The 15,197-nt window shown below is 50.8% G+C and overlaps 1 long non-coding RNA gene across 2 annotated transcripts in view; it reads left to right on the forward strand.

Annotated features, from left to right (window-relative positions):
• LOC309629186 overlaps positions 1-12,991 on the forward strand; it is a 32,094-nt gene extending 19,103 nt beyond the window's left edge. Inside the window, exons 4-6 of one of the 2 annotated variants that reach the window (XR_014244912.1) lie at positions 424-6,149; positions 9,069-9,207; positions 10,126-12,991. This is a non-coding gene — a long non-coding RNA (uncharacterized lncRNA). The remainder of the gene's footprint in view (positions 1-423; positions 6,150-9,068; positions 9,208-10,125) is intronic. The other variant, XR_014244913.1, reaches the window with a different exon arrangement.
• Positions 12,992-15,197: the final 2,206 nt, after the last annotated feature.

The following is a 15,197-nucleotide window of genomic DNA, read 5'->3' on the forward strand; positions in this document are numbered from 1 at the left end:
GGGTTTAAGTCATTTTCAAGTGAGTGGGCACTGAAGCTTCTAATTTTTGGCAAAAGATTGATGAGATAATTTTTCATCATTTCTGTCACTAAATATTTAGGATATATATAACTTATCTTACACATGTCATGTAAACCCAGTTGATTCCCAGAATATATGTATGTTAAACACTTTTCTAAGGCATGATTCTTTTAAGTCCATTTATTTCTTACTACACCTATTTCCCATGTTATATAGTTTTGCGCTAAAATGCCTTTAAAAAAGTCATTGTGATATGTTCCCTCTATACCAACTTTAATGAGAGTTTTTATCATGAATGGATGTTGAATTTTGTCAAATGCTTTTTCCATGTCCATTGAAATGATCATGTGGTTTTTATCTTTCCTTTTGTTAATGTGGTGTATCACATTGATTGATTTGCAGATATTGAACCATCTTTGCATCCCTGGAATAAATATATATATATACAATGGAATATAACTCAGCCATAAAAATGAATGAAATTCTGCCATTTACAACAACGTGGATGGACCTAGAGGGTATTATACTTAGTAAAATAAGTCAGACAGAGAAAGACAAATACCTTATGTTACCACATATGGAATCTAAAAAAAAAAACACAAACAAATGAATATAACAAAACAGAGGCAGACACAGATATAGAGAACAAACTGGTGGCTCCCAGTGGAGAGAGGGAAGAGAGGAGGGGCAAGATAGGGGTAGGGGATTAAGAGGTACAAAATACTATGTATAAAATAAATAAACTACAAGTGTATGTTGTACAGCACAGGGAACATAGCCAATATTTGATAACAACTTTAAATGGAGTATAATCTATAAAGACTTTGAATCACTATGTTGTACATGTGAAACTAATATAATATTGTAAGTCAATTATACTTCAGTAAAAAAAAAAAGTCACTGTGTTGTTTTGGAGTTCAGATTCATAAACTCTGAAATATGTTAATGTGAGTAGATCTGGATGTGGACATAGTAAATGGTTTTCAATTATACTTCTAGCCAGAGACAACACAGTAAGATGTTGGATTTGGCCCCAACTCTATATGCTGGGAAATTCTGCTGGGGAGGAAATCAAAGAGGAAAATGGAAACATGTTACATTGTACTTGGAGCCATCTGTGGTCTGGTTACCTTTCCCATACATGGTCTGGCTGGTCCCCTCTCTTTCCTTCTTTCCTTCTCTCTTTCTTTTTCTCTCTTCATTCCTCCCTCCCTCCCTCCCTCCCTTCCTTCCTTTCTCTCTTTCTCTCTTTCTCTATCTTCCTCCCTCCCTTTCTCTCTTTGTCTCTCTCTCTTCCTCCCTCCCTTCCTTCTTCCTTTTGAACTTGTCACTTTCTGAGGTTCACTTTCATGGGTATCTTCTATCAACCAGGCCGACTGACTCTGGAACCTCAGGACCAAGCATCTGAAGTAGAGCAGAGAACCTGCCCAGGAGACCAGCTTGGGAGGCTGGTTAACATTTATTGGGAACTCACTGTGTACACAGGTATAGACGCTTTACTTTTATTAAGTTGTTTATAAACAATCAACCCTGTTTCACAGAAGAAGAAACTAGGGTGCAAAACGGTTAGGGCAGGAGCCTGGAGAGTAAGTGGTGGGTAGGTAACTGGGATGAGATGATTTTTCATTTGAGGGTATTTTGCAAAACGTAAAACCCTATACAAACCTAAAGGAAGCCTCAGGGCTTTGTTACTTGTACGTCTCTAGAGGAGAGGAAGGATAGATTATTCCAATGCCTGAATACAATATTTTACTGCAAGAATATTTTACAATATTAAAATAAGAATATTGCAGGGCACAGTTAACAATATCATTAAGGGCTTCTCTGCAACTCTTTGGAGCTCTGGCTGCCTGACAGGAGCTTTACACACATCCTAACTCTCACATCATCGTGTCTTATGGTGAGGAGATCTGGGATCCGGGGTCAGTTACCCACCAACCAGTACTCACCTCCCTGCATCTGGTTGCCCAGAGTGATCTGGGTGGGCTTTCCTGACAGCAGTTCAGACAGCGCTCTGCCCATCCTCCTGTTTGGGGAGCGCCAACAAGTCCTAACACACTTGGAAGGCTCCCCGACCACCCCAGTCCACAGTGACCCCTGCCCTCTGCCATCACACACACCGCATACGGCACACACGCACACACACACACACCCTACACACACACACACACACACACACACACACACACACAAGCAAACAGACCACCTATTGATGGCTCATAAGCCACAAGCGCCTGGGCATCTGCTCTCGTGGGCGAAGGTTTCTCCTGGGCCTTCCCAGCACAGAGTCCTCTAGAACAAAGAAAAGAGGGTTCTGCCCAGAGCATCAGCTGAGACGGGCTGCTGTGAATGTCTCTGGGCACTGGGGATGTGGTTTGGAACCCAAGGGTCCTAATCTTGGGGGACTCTGCAGGCTCTCCAGGGGGACAGTCCCCTACCTGAGAAGCCATGCATTTGCCCTGCAGATGAGGGGTTTGGTCACAGGCCCCTCTGTGCCCTGTCCCCTGTCCCCTCTCCACACACCCCCTTCCAGCCAAGGCAGCTCAGTCAGGGAACTCGCGTGAAATGCCCTGTGTGTGAGGAAAATGAACGGTGTTGCTTATCCCATGATAGGAATTTATACACCTGGGAGCACATTGTGTCTGCAAATAGTTCTCTTTCCTAATCAATGGACAGAGGTTTGGAAGATCCGGCGAGCTTGGCAGTTCTCAGCCATCACCAGCACCTTCTCTTAAGCATGTAGGTTTGGGCTCCAGGGCAGAAGGGATTAGCCTGGGTCTTGTCTGCAATCCACTTTCACAGCTGAAGAAATCGTTGAAAACAGTTCAAGTAACACCTGGGCCAGTTGATAATCAGGTCCCTCTTGGGAAATCCCTTGGGGGCAAATGCTCACTTTCTCCAGGGCCCCCTGCTTATGTGGGCAGGGAGACTGTGCCCGGCGTTCCTTTTAAGAATATAAATGTGGATTTCAGATCCATTGGAATCCGTTCAGTCCCTGGTTGCTTTTTCCTCTCCCTGAATCAAACTTTTTTTTTCCTGTCTAGAATATTTTGAAAAAAAAAAAAAAGAAGAAAGAAAAGGCCCAGGTTGGTCTGTCTGCTGTGTGCCTGCCTGTTTGCAGCTGAGTCAATGAATCCCTCTTTGTTCGCTGCTACAAACCCCGCTTTGATCTCCCCCTGTCTCGTGTCCGTGTGTAACACTGTACCAGGTAATGAAAGGGTTTTTCTTGTGTTTCCGTTCTTTGTTTTCAAGGAACAACAGAGAGGGGGTATTTCCAGACTAGTGAGTACATTCCCAGAAGCAAGTGGCTGAGGAAGTGAATGCTGTAGAATGGAGTGGAGTTGAAGAAACCACATCTCTTATTTAGCTGCTTATTTTCTTTTTTCCCCAAACGGTGACCTACCAAGCTCCTCATTACCAGGGTCAATTTCTGTCCTCAGAGACCTGCTTCTGGAGGAGATGGACTTCCAGATCGTCTCAGGATGGAGCCAGTTGGGACGGGACAGCCCTGGGGGGCCGTCCCCTAGCACAGTTGGCAGGAATGAGGTCCGTCAGGCCAGTGTTGTCCACACCCTGCTCCCAGAGACCTCATTTGCTTGGTTTAACACCTGGCTCAGAGCCATCTGGAAATACCAGTTTTACCACACTAATTAATTAATAATCCAGGGCTGTGGCCTCCCTGCTCGGCGGGACCACGATGGAGAAGAAGAATAAGGGTGCTTTCAGGAGAGACACCCGCTCTGGGGAGCCCCGGTAGCCCTTCCCACCCCCCGCCCAGGAATGTGTCCACAAGTCCTCCGCTCCTGGGGCGGGGGGCGTGTCAGCTGTCCCTCCCACCCTCTCAGGTGTCACCTGCTTCACAATCCTCTCCTGATGAGGTGCTCCAGGACATAAAGGGGACACTGCGTGCAGCCAGCAGAGTCACATCCATGGAAAGCAGACGTGAGAACCAGGACAAGGTTTGGCAGCTGCTTTGGTCTCAAAGATCAGGAAGGAAGTCGGGCAAACATCTAGTCTCAGGACCCTGACCTAATGGCTGGACAGTGTCCGCTGAGGATGGACACGTGTCTCAGAACATGCTATGTTTCATGACCTTCACTGGGCCAGGGGGGGCCAGATGCTCCTGTCCGATGCCCAGGGGTGCCCTGCTCAGGTGCAGCTGGAGTCCTGTTGGGGCGAGGGTAATGGTATCCATCAGGGGCTGGGGAGAGGCCCTCTCCTGCCCAGGGAACCTCTGTGCTCTCTGCCCCCGTCGTTCCTTTCCACCTTCCTCCTTCTCATGGCTATCATCCCGTCCCCCCACCCCTCGTCATTCCTTAGCCTCCAGCGGTGTTGGAATCTCCCTTCGGTGGCACTCAGAACTGGCCACGTGCTACTTCCCAGTTCACATGGCCAGTGACACCAGCAACAACTTTCCAGAGTTCAAAGAAGGTCTCAGCTTCACCACGTCCTCTGCGCCTCACGATAGCCACGTGAAAATGGGTAGACTCTGGATTATCTTTCTAAAGAGGCATTTATTAGGTTTTATAATAAACAGTTTGCTGTTTTCAGACATCACATATTTGAAAAAAGGTTTTTTGGTCGTTGATCAGTGTCTAATAAAGCTTTGTAGGGGGCTATACAATCTACAGCATATCATCACCATCACAAAACCTAGGAGTAGAGAGTGAATATCATGACTCCAAGTATGCTAATGTTCTGAAGAATAAGTACCTTGCGTTTTTACAGTGATTTACGTTTAAAAAAATCCTCATTCAATTGGATTGTCTCAGCAATCTTTCCAGGGGTCAGGGGCAAGAATGATTATTCCTGGTTTACATTTTGAGGAAACCGAGGCTTATATACTTGATGAGTTGTTTGGAGTCACCAATAACTAGTAGATTTTGATTTGATTTTAGATTTTCTGACTTTTTTCTACGGTAGACCTCAAATTCCTCCCTAGAATTACGGCTTCTGGGTACAGACGCCAAAAACAAGTGTGGGTGCACGTGTGCGTATTCTCCCAACACCAAATGCAGCCATTCAGAGATGTTCCTTCTCTGCCTGTTTTTCCGATGACCTACAGAACACAGGCCCGTCGCCGACCCTCCACACACACACCTTTCAGTCGTTTTTCACGCTTTTTTCCCTCCAGTTTCCCCATGGAAGCTGACACATCAACACACACAGTCCTGGATGGCCCCACTATCCCTGGCATCGTGCTGGGAACACAGCTGCTGCTGCCCAAAGTTTGCAGAATGTGGCCTGGCTAGACTCGCCTCATGACCTGCAAAAGGAGGGTTTCTGGACAATTTTCCTGATGAATAAAAGTGAGCAGCCACGTAATTCTGCGATTGAAGCAAATCCTCACCACAGCTTTTCCTACCTGAAGACGTGGTGGATTGTCTCAACAATACAGCCCTTTTACTGAACAGTGGTCACCGATCGTGTCTTGTCCACTCAGAGCGCCACAGGGCCCATGTACTGTGAGTTCCCGGAGGAGGGATGGGGCCCTGGGGTGGGGGGCTTGCCCCGCCGTAGGCTCAGCAGATGGGGAGCCCCAGGGGGCACAGGAACCCATGTCGGGGCACCTGTGCTCCGGAGCCCAGCAGGGTTAGCTCAGGTAGGAACTGCAGGTGAAAACAGGAGTGCTGGTGTTAGTGGGACAGTGTTAAGGGAGGGTTGGGTTAAACCAGGGTGTGTGAATACCGGGTGATAAGAGAAATTAAATAACATTGTGCTGCACAAGCTGAAGTTAAGAACCAGAGAGTGTATTTCAGAACCCTTTTGAGTTCTTTTTACTGATGACTGGGAGAAAGACAAACCATGGCCTCCTAGGTCTTCACGTGGAACAAAGGGTAGGTCTCAGTAATTAATGATTTTAAAGGAACAATGAACGTAGAAAGAAATGACTATTATCAGGCAAGAGAAGTCACCATAGCGGATACAGTGAATCAGTCTCGAAGACTCCCAGTTCTGTTCCAAAGGTGAAGATCAGCCTGATGCATGTTCTTGAGCTGTTTTTCAGGATCCAAACCCCCTTAAGTGCTCAACCACCACGCTAACTGGAGCCTAAGGATTGATGACGCTGACCTTTGCTGACCCTTATGATGTCACTCAACTAGGTACCTGGATGGCACCAACCTGGAGTAAGCGTTGCCTCGTTTTAATGCTAATATCTCTGCCCCAAGGGCACAGGTTGCTGCCATATTTGAACATGAAACTTATGTTTGAGCTGTTGTCACACTGGGCAAGGGCATCTAGGACTCCACCTCTACATGGAAGGTCACACTTGCCCTTTTATGAATGTGCCTGCACCCTTGGCTTAAAGCGTCCCTGATTTTGCTGTCCGGGGGGGACAGTGCTTTGAGAGCTCTCTGCCTGACTCCTTATTTGTCACAAGTAATAAAGCTTCTGCTTTGATGGAAGGTACTCGGTGTGTTCATTGGCTATGTACCCAAGTGATGGACACATAGAGTTCAGTAACAGTGGCTGTTGGATCAGAGACACACCAGGGGTGGGGGAAGGAGAGAGGGAAAAAGGTGGAAAGTAAGGAGTGAGGGGGAAGGGGCGAACCAGCTAGTGATGGGTGGGGTCATCTCGTGGGAGAATTAATAAACAGAAACCTCACAAAATGGAGTTGGGAGGCCAGAAGGGGGCGCTCTGATTGCTCCTACCACTGGACATCAACACAGATCCCCAGAAAAGAGAAGTACCTGGTGTCTCAGGTAGGAAGGGGCCCGGCTTTACTAACCCCAGCAGGAGGAAGGGAGACTTTCTCTTTGCCTGGCAACAGCTCAGCCAACGACAAGCCAGTATCCTTCATATGCCCAGTTTCCTCCAATGGACCTTGTGTTTGTGAGAGCCTCTCCCACCTCTCCTTCTCCTCTATGTGTTTCCTCTCCTTTGCTTTACTGGGCTAGTAGGTGGTTCCGCAGAGCTGCCTGTCCTGAGTTACCGTTCCTTGCTGCTCCCAAAGAAACCTGCATGGCTGGTAAAATAACTGGTTGTTTTATTGGTATAGTTTAACACCTGTTAACCTGGTCCTGGCTGATTTAGGAGGGCTGCCCTGATTTATCCCCAGGGCTACTAAGCTCACTTGGAAATTTTAGGTAAAACTAGAAAAACCTGTCTTGTAACTGAATATACTTTCTTCTTGTCTGTAGTTTTCTAACTGAGCTCTGAATACTTTGCCACAGGAAACGTTTATGTCACCTCCACCCTGTCTGAGCTGGCCCCTCCCTGGACACAAGAAGCAGGCTTGCCCCTCAGTGATTTTTCTGTAATACCCTGTCAACTGGGTCTTGATAGGGACTTCCCTGGTGGTGCAGTGGTTAAGAATCCGCCTGCCAATGCAGGGGACACGGGTTCGAGCCCTTGTCTGGGAATATCCCACACGCAGCGGAGCAGCTAAGCCCCTGCGCCACAACTACTGAGCCTGCGCTCTAGAGCCTGAGCTCTGCAACATGAGAAGCCACCGCAGTGAGAAGCCCGCGCACCGCAATGAACAGTAGCCCCCCCTCGCCGCAACTAGAGAAAGCCCGCGCGCAGCAACGAAGACCCAACACAGCCAAAAATAAATAAATAAATAAAATAAAATCTATTAAAAAACCCAAAAAACCAAAACTGGGTCTTGATCATTACCCCGGCGTTCTTTATGCCTTCAATCTGCAAACTGCATTCACTAGGATTAAAAAAAAAAATGCTCAAATGTCCTGCCTTTATTTTTCCACATAACAACCCCAAAATCACATTTATACAGGAAAAATTCATCCCCATTTCATCATGATTCCCTACATGGGTTTGTTCCTATGGCTGCCTCATTAGATGTCAATAATGAACACTGGCTGTGACAGTTACTGCTGTTCTTCGTGAAGCTACTGTGAAAGTTTGCATCCTCTGGGCTCAGCAAGCAGCAACAGTGGGGGTCCTTCTTTATCTAGAAATTAAGTTTCCTGCTTTTTAACAAATGTCTTGACGAAGAGGAAAAGAAGCGTCTTCACTCCGGAAATGAGGCAGGAAAGTTGGGATTGAATGGTACAGCTAAACCTGCCCTAACTGTTGAGTAAGAATGGGTGCGAGCTGGGCTGTGTTCCCATCAAATCCCTGGGCTGCAGTCCTCACCCCCAGTACCTGTGAATGTGACCTTATTTGGAAATAGGGTCATCGCAGATGTAACTAGTTATGAAGAAGTTGTACTGGAGTGGGGTGGACCCCAACCCAATATGACTGGTGCCCTTATAAAAAGGGGAAATTTGGACAGAGATATTCACACAGAGAAAGGCCACATGAAGATGAAGGCAGAGATGGCGGTGATGCGTCTACAAGCCAAGGAGTGACAAAGATTGTTAACAAACCCCTGGAAGGTGGGAGAGAGCCTGGGACAGATTCTCCCTCACAGCCTCAGAAGGAACCAACTCTGCAGACATCTTGATCTTGGACTTCCAGCCTCAGAGCTGGGAGATGGTAATTTTCTGTTGTTTAAGCCACTCCACGTGTGGTGCTTTGTTATGGCAGCCCTCGGACATTCTTAAGAGAATGGTGACTGGGAGTCAGTTCTAAGCCCTCATTTCTGTCTTGGAAAAGCATAGCGGCCTGAGAACCTGTACTGCCTTGAAGCAGGGGCAGCTGGCTGATGTGACACCCTCCTGCCCCTTTGATCCACTGATCCCAGCATGCGGGGAGGGCAGGGGCTCCTGGGCTGCTGGGACAGAAAAGGACCCCACAGGGCAGAGGATCATCAGGGGAAATCTCTCCTCACTCTGGCAGGTCTAAGATAGGTTTCTGAGTAAAATTTCTTGGGAAGAACAAGTTCTGTGGGGAAGAAATTTGCATGCAATTGATCCAAGCCAAAGCCTTTCTTGCCTGGGTGATGCGACTTGCCTGGGTCATGCTGCCAACTGCCTCTCGGCTTGTGGTCCAGGGCTGTCTCTTTCCCACCTGTGACCTCGCAGAGGTCTGCTGCACAGGTAGAGGTTCTCCTGGACAGCCCAGGCCCTTTCAGGCGTGAGGCCACACTGATTTTCCTGACACAGAGTTTTCTCTTTCCCATCCCTCTTTCTTTCCAGAAGTGCCCTGGACACATCTGTACCACTGATTCCTCTTCTCGTTTCTCCAAATGAGGACACAGCCAACCACCTTCCCTGGTTTTGTTTTTCCACATCAAGGACCAAGTGTTTCTAAGGTCATGGTGCCCTAAGGAAACAGGTGGGCATTTATAACCAAATAAATATAAAGATCCACAAAGCAAATATTAGTAGTGACCAAAAGCAGTAAAACCAAGGCCGTCAGAGACTGTGCCTTCCCACTGTTTCCTACAAGACCCACTGCCAACCTTGAGGCTTTAAAGTGTGCTGGGAAAACCCTTCTTGTTCCCAAACATTAGTGTTCCCCCCACCTCTGCAGCCTGTCAAACGGTCCTCAGAACTAAGCAAGGAGAAGAGAGTTGTCTCAGAGTTTTTAGAATGACTAGTGTCTTGGATTCTCTAGAATGACTGGTGTGATAGAAGCCTACACACAATGGCCGCTTGATATGTGTGTATTGGTGTAAAGTTGCCAGAAAAATCTCCCTTTGGGAGCCCCATCCCCAGTTTAAAGTTAAATGGAAGAGAGTGGCTTCTGAAAGGGCCCGGGCACAGAAGCTTCTGGAGACAGTCTTTTAAGTCCCTCCCATTAGCAGCAGAAGCATGAGCAGACCAGCCCCTTGCTCAGCGCGGGTGCTGGGGGTGAGATCCAGGCTGGTCCACCTCAAGGCTCCACGTGTTGGTGGAGCACATGGATGGCCCCTGAGCAGAGGTCTCCGTAGGAATCCTGGCCCTGCTGTCTGCCAGCTGTGTGGCCTCAGACAAGTTCCTGAACTTGACCCTCCGCCTCCTCACCTATAAAATGGATGCAATATCAGCCTTACAGATTGTGTACAGTTCGTGCCCACGAGGCACTTTATACAGTGCCAGGCTGACCGCAGCCCTAAACGTATGTTTGTGAAATGAGTGTGTAACGCGAGCAGCCAGCTGTGTGCAGAGAGGTGGTTGCCAGGACGCCTGGGACGTCTTGGGGGAGAAGGACCTTGGGAGGAGAACGCTAGGTAAACTTCACCTGAGTGTCCGTGTTTGTTTCCTACCCCAGTTCTTTCGATCAGAACGGGAGTGTCATGTCAAGCTCTCGCCGTGGATCCCTTTTCCTGCTCGAACGCCTCCTCTGAGCAGTGAGCAAGAAAGTCGTTTGAGTGGATGAAGCCAGAAGCCCATTTGGCAAGAACGCTGTTTTGGAAAATGATCAGCCGTGTGGGTTGGGATGAGATTTTCTGCGCATTTTCATGATTTCTTTAGCTTCGTGTACCCTGACTGAGCAACATTCAGCTGAGGGAAGACCAGGCAGCAGACGGACGGAGATTTTTCTCAAACTTCTTTCTGAGCCAAATTCAAGATATAGAGAGGGGAAAAAACCCTGTTTTCCCTTTTTAGTTTTGAAAGGTTTCATACGCAGACAATTTTAAATTTCTTTTTTTCCCCAATGAGATGTTTGGAGATGGCTGTACAGGAATGGGGAGGAATTTGTATTTATCGCGGAATTCTCACCCCAACGCCCCTGTCCTTTCCTATACTTTTCACTGATCATAATTCATGGAGCAGATGGGTAGTGTTTTTGCTAAAGAGACAGAGAGAGAGAGAGAGAGAGAGAGAGAGAGAGAGACAGAAAGAGAGAGAGAGAGGCGTGTTATGTAAGGATGTTCAAAATGACTACAGTGAAAATAGGTCTGGATGAATTCCATGAGAGTAAATGCGCAGAGTCGGGAGTTTTGGTCTGCTCAATTCTTAGCCCATGTGGTCAGCCATCCCATTAATTGATTGATTGGCTGATTGACTGACTTATTCAAATATGTACTGAGCACCCACTATAGCCAGACAACAGGTAGGTGTAGGCACTGGGAATCCAGCAAAAAACAAGGCAGGAAAAAATGGTACACTTGTGGACCTGACCTTCTTGGGTCGGGGTGGGGCGTAGTGGCACAGGAGAGGCCACGCTGCAGCCGTGGACACGAGCCACAGCCCTCAGCAGAGGCTGAGGGACTCGCCTGGGACTCTCCATCCCCCTCCCCATGTGCTGCCAGTTTCCTGGCCATGTCTCTGTTTCAGGCCCCATACTCTTGGCTCCCTGTGCAGGTGAAAACCTCCACTGCCTCCTTCTTTTGGAAATCAGACACACCTGGGCTCAAATCCAGGCTCTGCCACTTACCAGCAGTGGTGCCAGTGGGGCAACGTCAGCCCCATCTCTGAGACTGAGCTTCTGCACATGCAAGACGGGGCTGACAGCCTGCCGCGCAGCTGGCAGGACAATCTGAGAAGAGACACAAAGTGCTTCCATCAGGGCTGGTGCACAGTTCACGTGCGGCGAGAGCCCACCGGGCTTGCTATTGTCTCTGGCATTTCAGACCTGAGGAACCCAGGGGGGGAGCCAGACCCTCCCTCTTTCCATCTCCTTGGATGCTGGGCGAGGCCTTTGCAGCACAGGGTCTGTCACTTGCCCAGAACCCAGGAACAGATGGATGGAGCCGTGGCCGCTGCCCACCCTCTGGGAAGTGCACCAGAACAGCGGTGAGGGGCTGCACCCACGTCCTCCAGGCTCCCCACACTCCTGCCAGGCCTGGAGAGGCAGGGCGTGGGAGGGAGAAGGAGGTTCCATGGCTTTCTTAGTGAGCTGGACCATAATGCCTTCTTTTGCAGGACGCCTGGCTCTCATGTCCTGGTATCTGTGTCCACACATCCAGGGTCTCAACCAGGGGCAGCGCCATGGTCCAGCAGCCCTTACCTTAGAGGGGCGGACCTGGGGGTCCTGGGCTGCCAGGGACACCGAGATTCACCGTCTCTGCCCCCAGGAAGTGGTGGAGGGCACAGACGTCCCCCAGCCAGCTCTCAGGTGTGGTTCACGGCAGGCCTCCGGGGGGCACTGCAGGAAAAGCCAGCAGACATGGAAGACCCTGCCCCGATGTCCCGAACTGACTGACTCACTGGGGGAGTGGGTTAGAGCTGGGCTCCCCCTTCTTCTTGCTTCTCTCCTGAAAAGGGGGTGCAAGGAACACTCTAGCAGATAGTTCCCAGCTCAGGCGCCTGGCGAGTCTGCCCATTGCTTCCTGCAGAAGCCACCCAGCTGGGCTGTAAATGGAGGGGCCAGCAGACCCGACCCTGCAGCCCCTGGCAGCAGAGCTCCCCGCCTTGGCACTGGGTAGCCCCAAATTTCCATGACGTGAAGAGTCCTTGCCACGTGGGATGGGGCAGGGCAGGAGGCTGGAACATGCTTGGGTGGAGGAGGGACACCCCCTTGGCCCAGCAGTCCTCCAGGAGCCACCTCTGTCACCTGCATCCGCTGCTCTCGATTCGCCTATGGCCCCAGGCACAAGCTACAGGCTTCCACGTGCCTGCTAGTGCCATTCATTTGTTTTAAATTTAATAATATTTATTCTCCGGGAATATTCTCCATCAAATCAATCCTAGTTTACGGTGTGTCAGGCACGTGCCAGGGCCTGTGGGAGATGGGGGGTGGGCAGGAAACTTGGTGCTCAGAGTTCTGGAAGGCTCCAGACCTGAAGAGTTCTGGGTTTTCAGTGATCCCAGGACTTAAACAGCAACAGCAAGAGAACAACAACGATACACAGCAACACAGCGGCATCAGCGCTCCCCAAGGACCCGGCGAAGGAGGTGAGTGGCCCTGGAGGTGAATCCCACACGCTGAGTGGCCCCACCCCCTGGTCGGATGAAAGGATGCTTGTTAGGACGATGATATCTTCAAAAGCCGAAGCTTTCCCCAGAATCGCTGAGAGGTGCGAGGTGACAAGAGTCAAGATTAGAAAGGAAACAGAGAAAACCAGAGGGATGATTCCATTCGGAAACAAGGTGTGTCAGGAACCACCCGCGCTCCAATTCAGATCTCGAGACCTCACCTGTGCCCCGAGCTCTTTTCGGGGTGGGTCTTGCCGGCTGCACAGGTGTGCGCCCTGACAGCACCCACTGCTGCACCCCCACCCCCTCTCCCCCCCCCAGCTCCCTCCCTCACCACCTGCAGTGCCCCCTCTGATCCCCTCCCGCTGGCACCACCTGCGCAGAGGACTGGGGCAGGGGCTCCCCTCCAAGGGGTGCCCCTGAGCGAGGTGTTTCAGGCTTCTCGGGGCGTCTGTGTGGCCGAAACCGCTGGATATCGGGTGCTCCCGGCCTCTCCCAGCTCCCTGGCACCGCTTCCGCCCCGCCCCGCCCCGGGGCTGCACTCACCACTAAAGCACTCGCCACGAGCCCTCCGTCTCTGGTTCCGCTGTCCAGGGAGCCCGGCTCCTACTAACGGGCCCCACCGGCCCACCCATGGGGTCCTGCCCCGGGAGGCGGAATCCCAGAACTTGGGGCAGCGGGGACGAAGAGCTCTGCATTGCAGGAGTCCCTCGAACATCTCATTTAAATTGCGTTACAAACACGTGAAGTAGGTGGGACTTTGTCCAATTTAGAGATGGGAAAACTGAGGGAGAGAGTAGCTCAAGGACTTGACTAAGTCCCCAAAGCTTTAAAGGGACCTGGGGACTGAAGGCTGCTGCTTCCCGGGGAGGAAGAGGAGGGAGGGCAGGGAGGAAGGAGCGCCTGGACCTCACTGCCCTGAGTGGTGCATAAGCAGATAACCCCTGTGTGTGTGTGTGTGTGTGTGTGTGTGGGTGTGGGGTGAGTGTGCACGCGCTGCGCGCGTGTGCACGCGTGCACGAGCATGTGCGCACGTCTCTCGAAGCTCAGTGTCTGCCGTGTGGCCACGCCCCCTCGTGGAGCTCAGTACCACGGGGTGAAGGATGCGGCCCGCAGCTCACGATGGAAAAGTGCGTGCGGGGCCCCGCTGAGTCCGGCGGGGCGGGCTGTGAACTGCGGGGGCCCGTCCACGAGAAGCGGAGAAAGGCTGGGGGAGCCCGGGTGTGCTGAGGTCCACAGGGCCGGCAGCCTCGTTCATGCAGGCTGTGCCCGCAGGCAGCGTGGTGGGGGGGGGGGGTCGTCAGGCTCGGGGTGGAGGGGGTGGGAGCGCCAGCCTGGCCCGTACCTGGTGCTCACGCCACGTCACACCGGAGGCAGGGCGTTTTCACAGGCAGTCGAGGCCCCATGCGGATGCCAAACGCAGTCGTGCTGCCCTCAGAGGGGCGGTGGGCGTCCTACGGGGCTTGGGAGGGGTGCGCACACGCACGCCGAGAAGGGCAGCCCGGGCCACGGGACACTCAGCCTGAGAAAGGGTTTCTGCGGACACCCTCTCTAAGCGTTCCCCAAACGCTTCATCCAGGGTCCTACGTGAGAGCCCCTGGACAGGTGGTTTTCGCCTTTGAATGTATTTAAGAATCAACGAGGGTGCCTGCGAGGAATTCGGATGCGCAGCCCTGACCTCGGAGATGGGAAGATGGTGGGGAGGGGCGGCAGGGAGAACTGGGGCTGAGGCAGTGACATTTTCTCGGTGTTTGTTTGAGGGGCCTATGACACACACAGCTTAGCTTGGGTTCTCTCCCAGCCCATAGCCTACACATCAGTTATTTGGCAAAGCGATCCCAGGGACTTGGGAAGACATGGAACCCAGCAGAAGGAAGCCACTCCCACCGTGGGCCTCTGGGCTCAGTCCTGCTGGGGGACTGAAAGGGGTGTGATCACCCACCGGCTCCCATCCCCCTCTCCCAGTGAGTTAGCTGCCTGGATTAATCAGTATGGGAAACAGTCTTTTGTAAATGCAAAGCTGTTTTTTGTATATACTGTTGGGATTTGCTTCATTTGCTTCATTGTGTGTTAAAAGGGTGCGGTCTGTTACAGGTTGACACATTGATTGACCTGATTTATGCAGATTAATAAGCTATTGCGATAGTGTAGCGTTAGTATGCCGCACATGATACTGGCAGCCCGGGGGTTCATAGATGGTCTTGGGCCCCAGCAGTTCTGAAACGTGTATATGGAGTTTAAGAAATTTATTTTCCAGGTGCAGCCCCCATCTAACTAAATGTTTTCTTCACCTTGTACACTTGACAGCTGAAAAAACCATAACATGGGAGTAATAATGGGTCAAAATAAAGTACTGTTTTGGTGTGGGAAAAAAAAAAAACGCTTTTAAAAAAACGTTCAGGGCGTTGTCAACTCCCTCGCTTTCCCACTTGGCCAGGTGAGCGGGCTCCTGCAGATGTTCAACTTTAGAGCAGCAGGAAA

Source organism: Balaenoptera borealis (genome assembly GCF_965194805.1).
Source record: "Balaenoptera borealis genome assembly, chromosome: 5".
Lineage (NCBI taxonomy): Eukaryota > Metazoa > Chordata > Mammalia > Artiodactyla > Balaenopteridae > Balaenoptera > Balaenoptera borealis.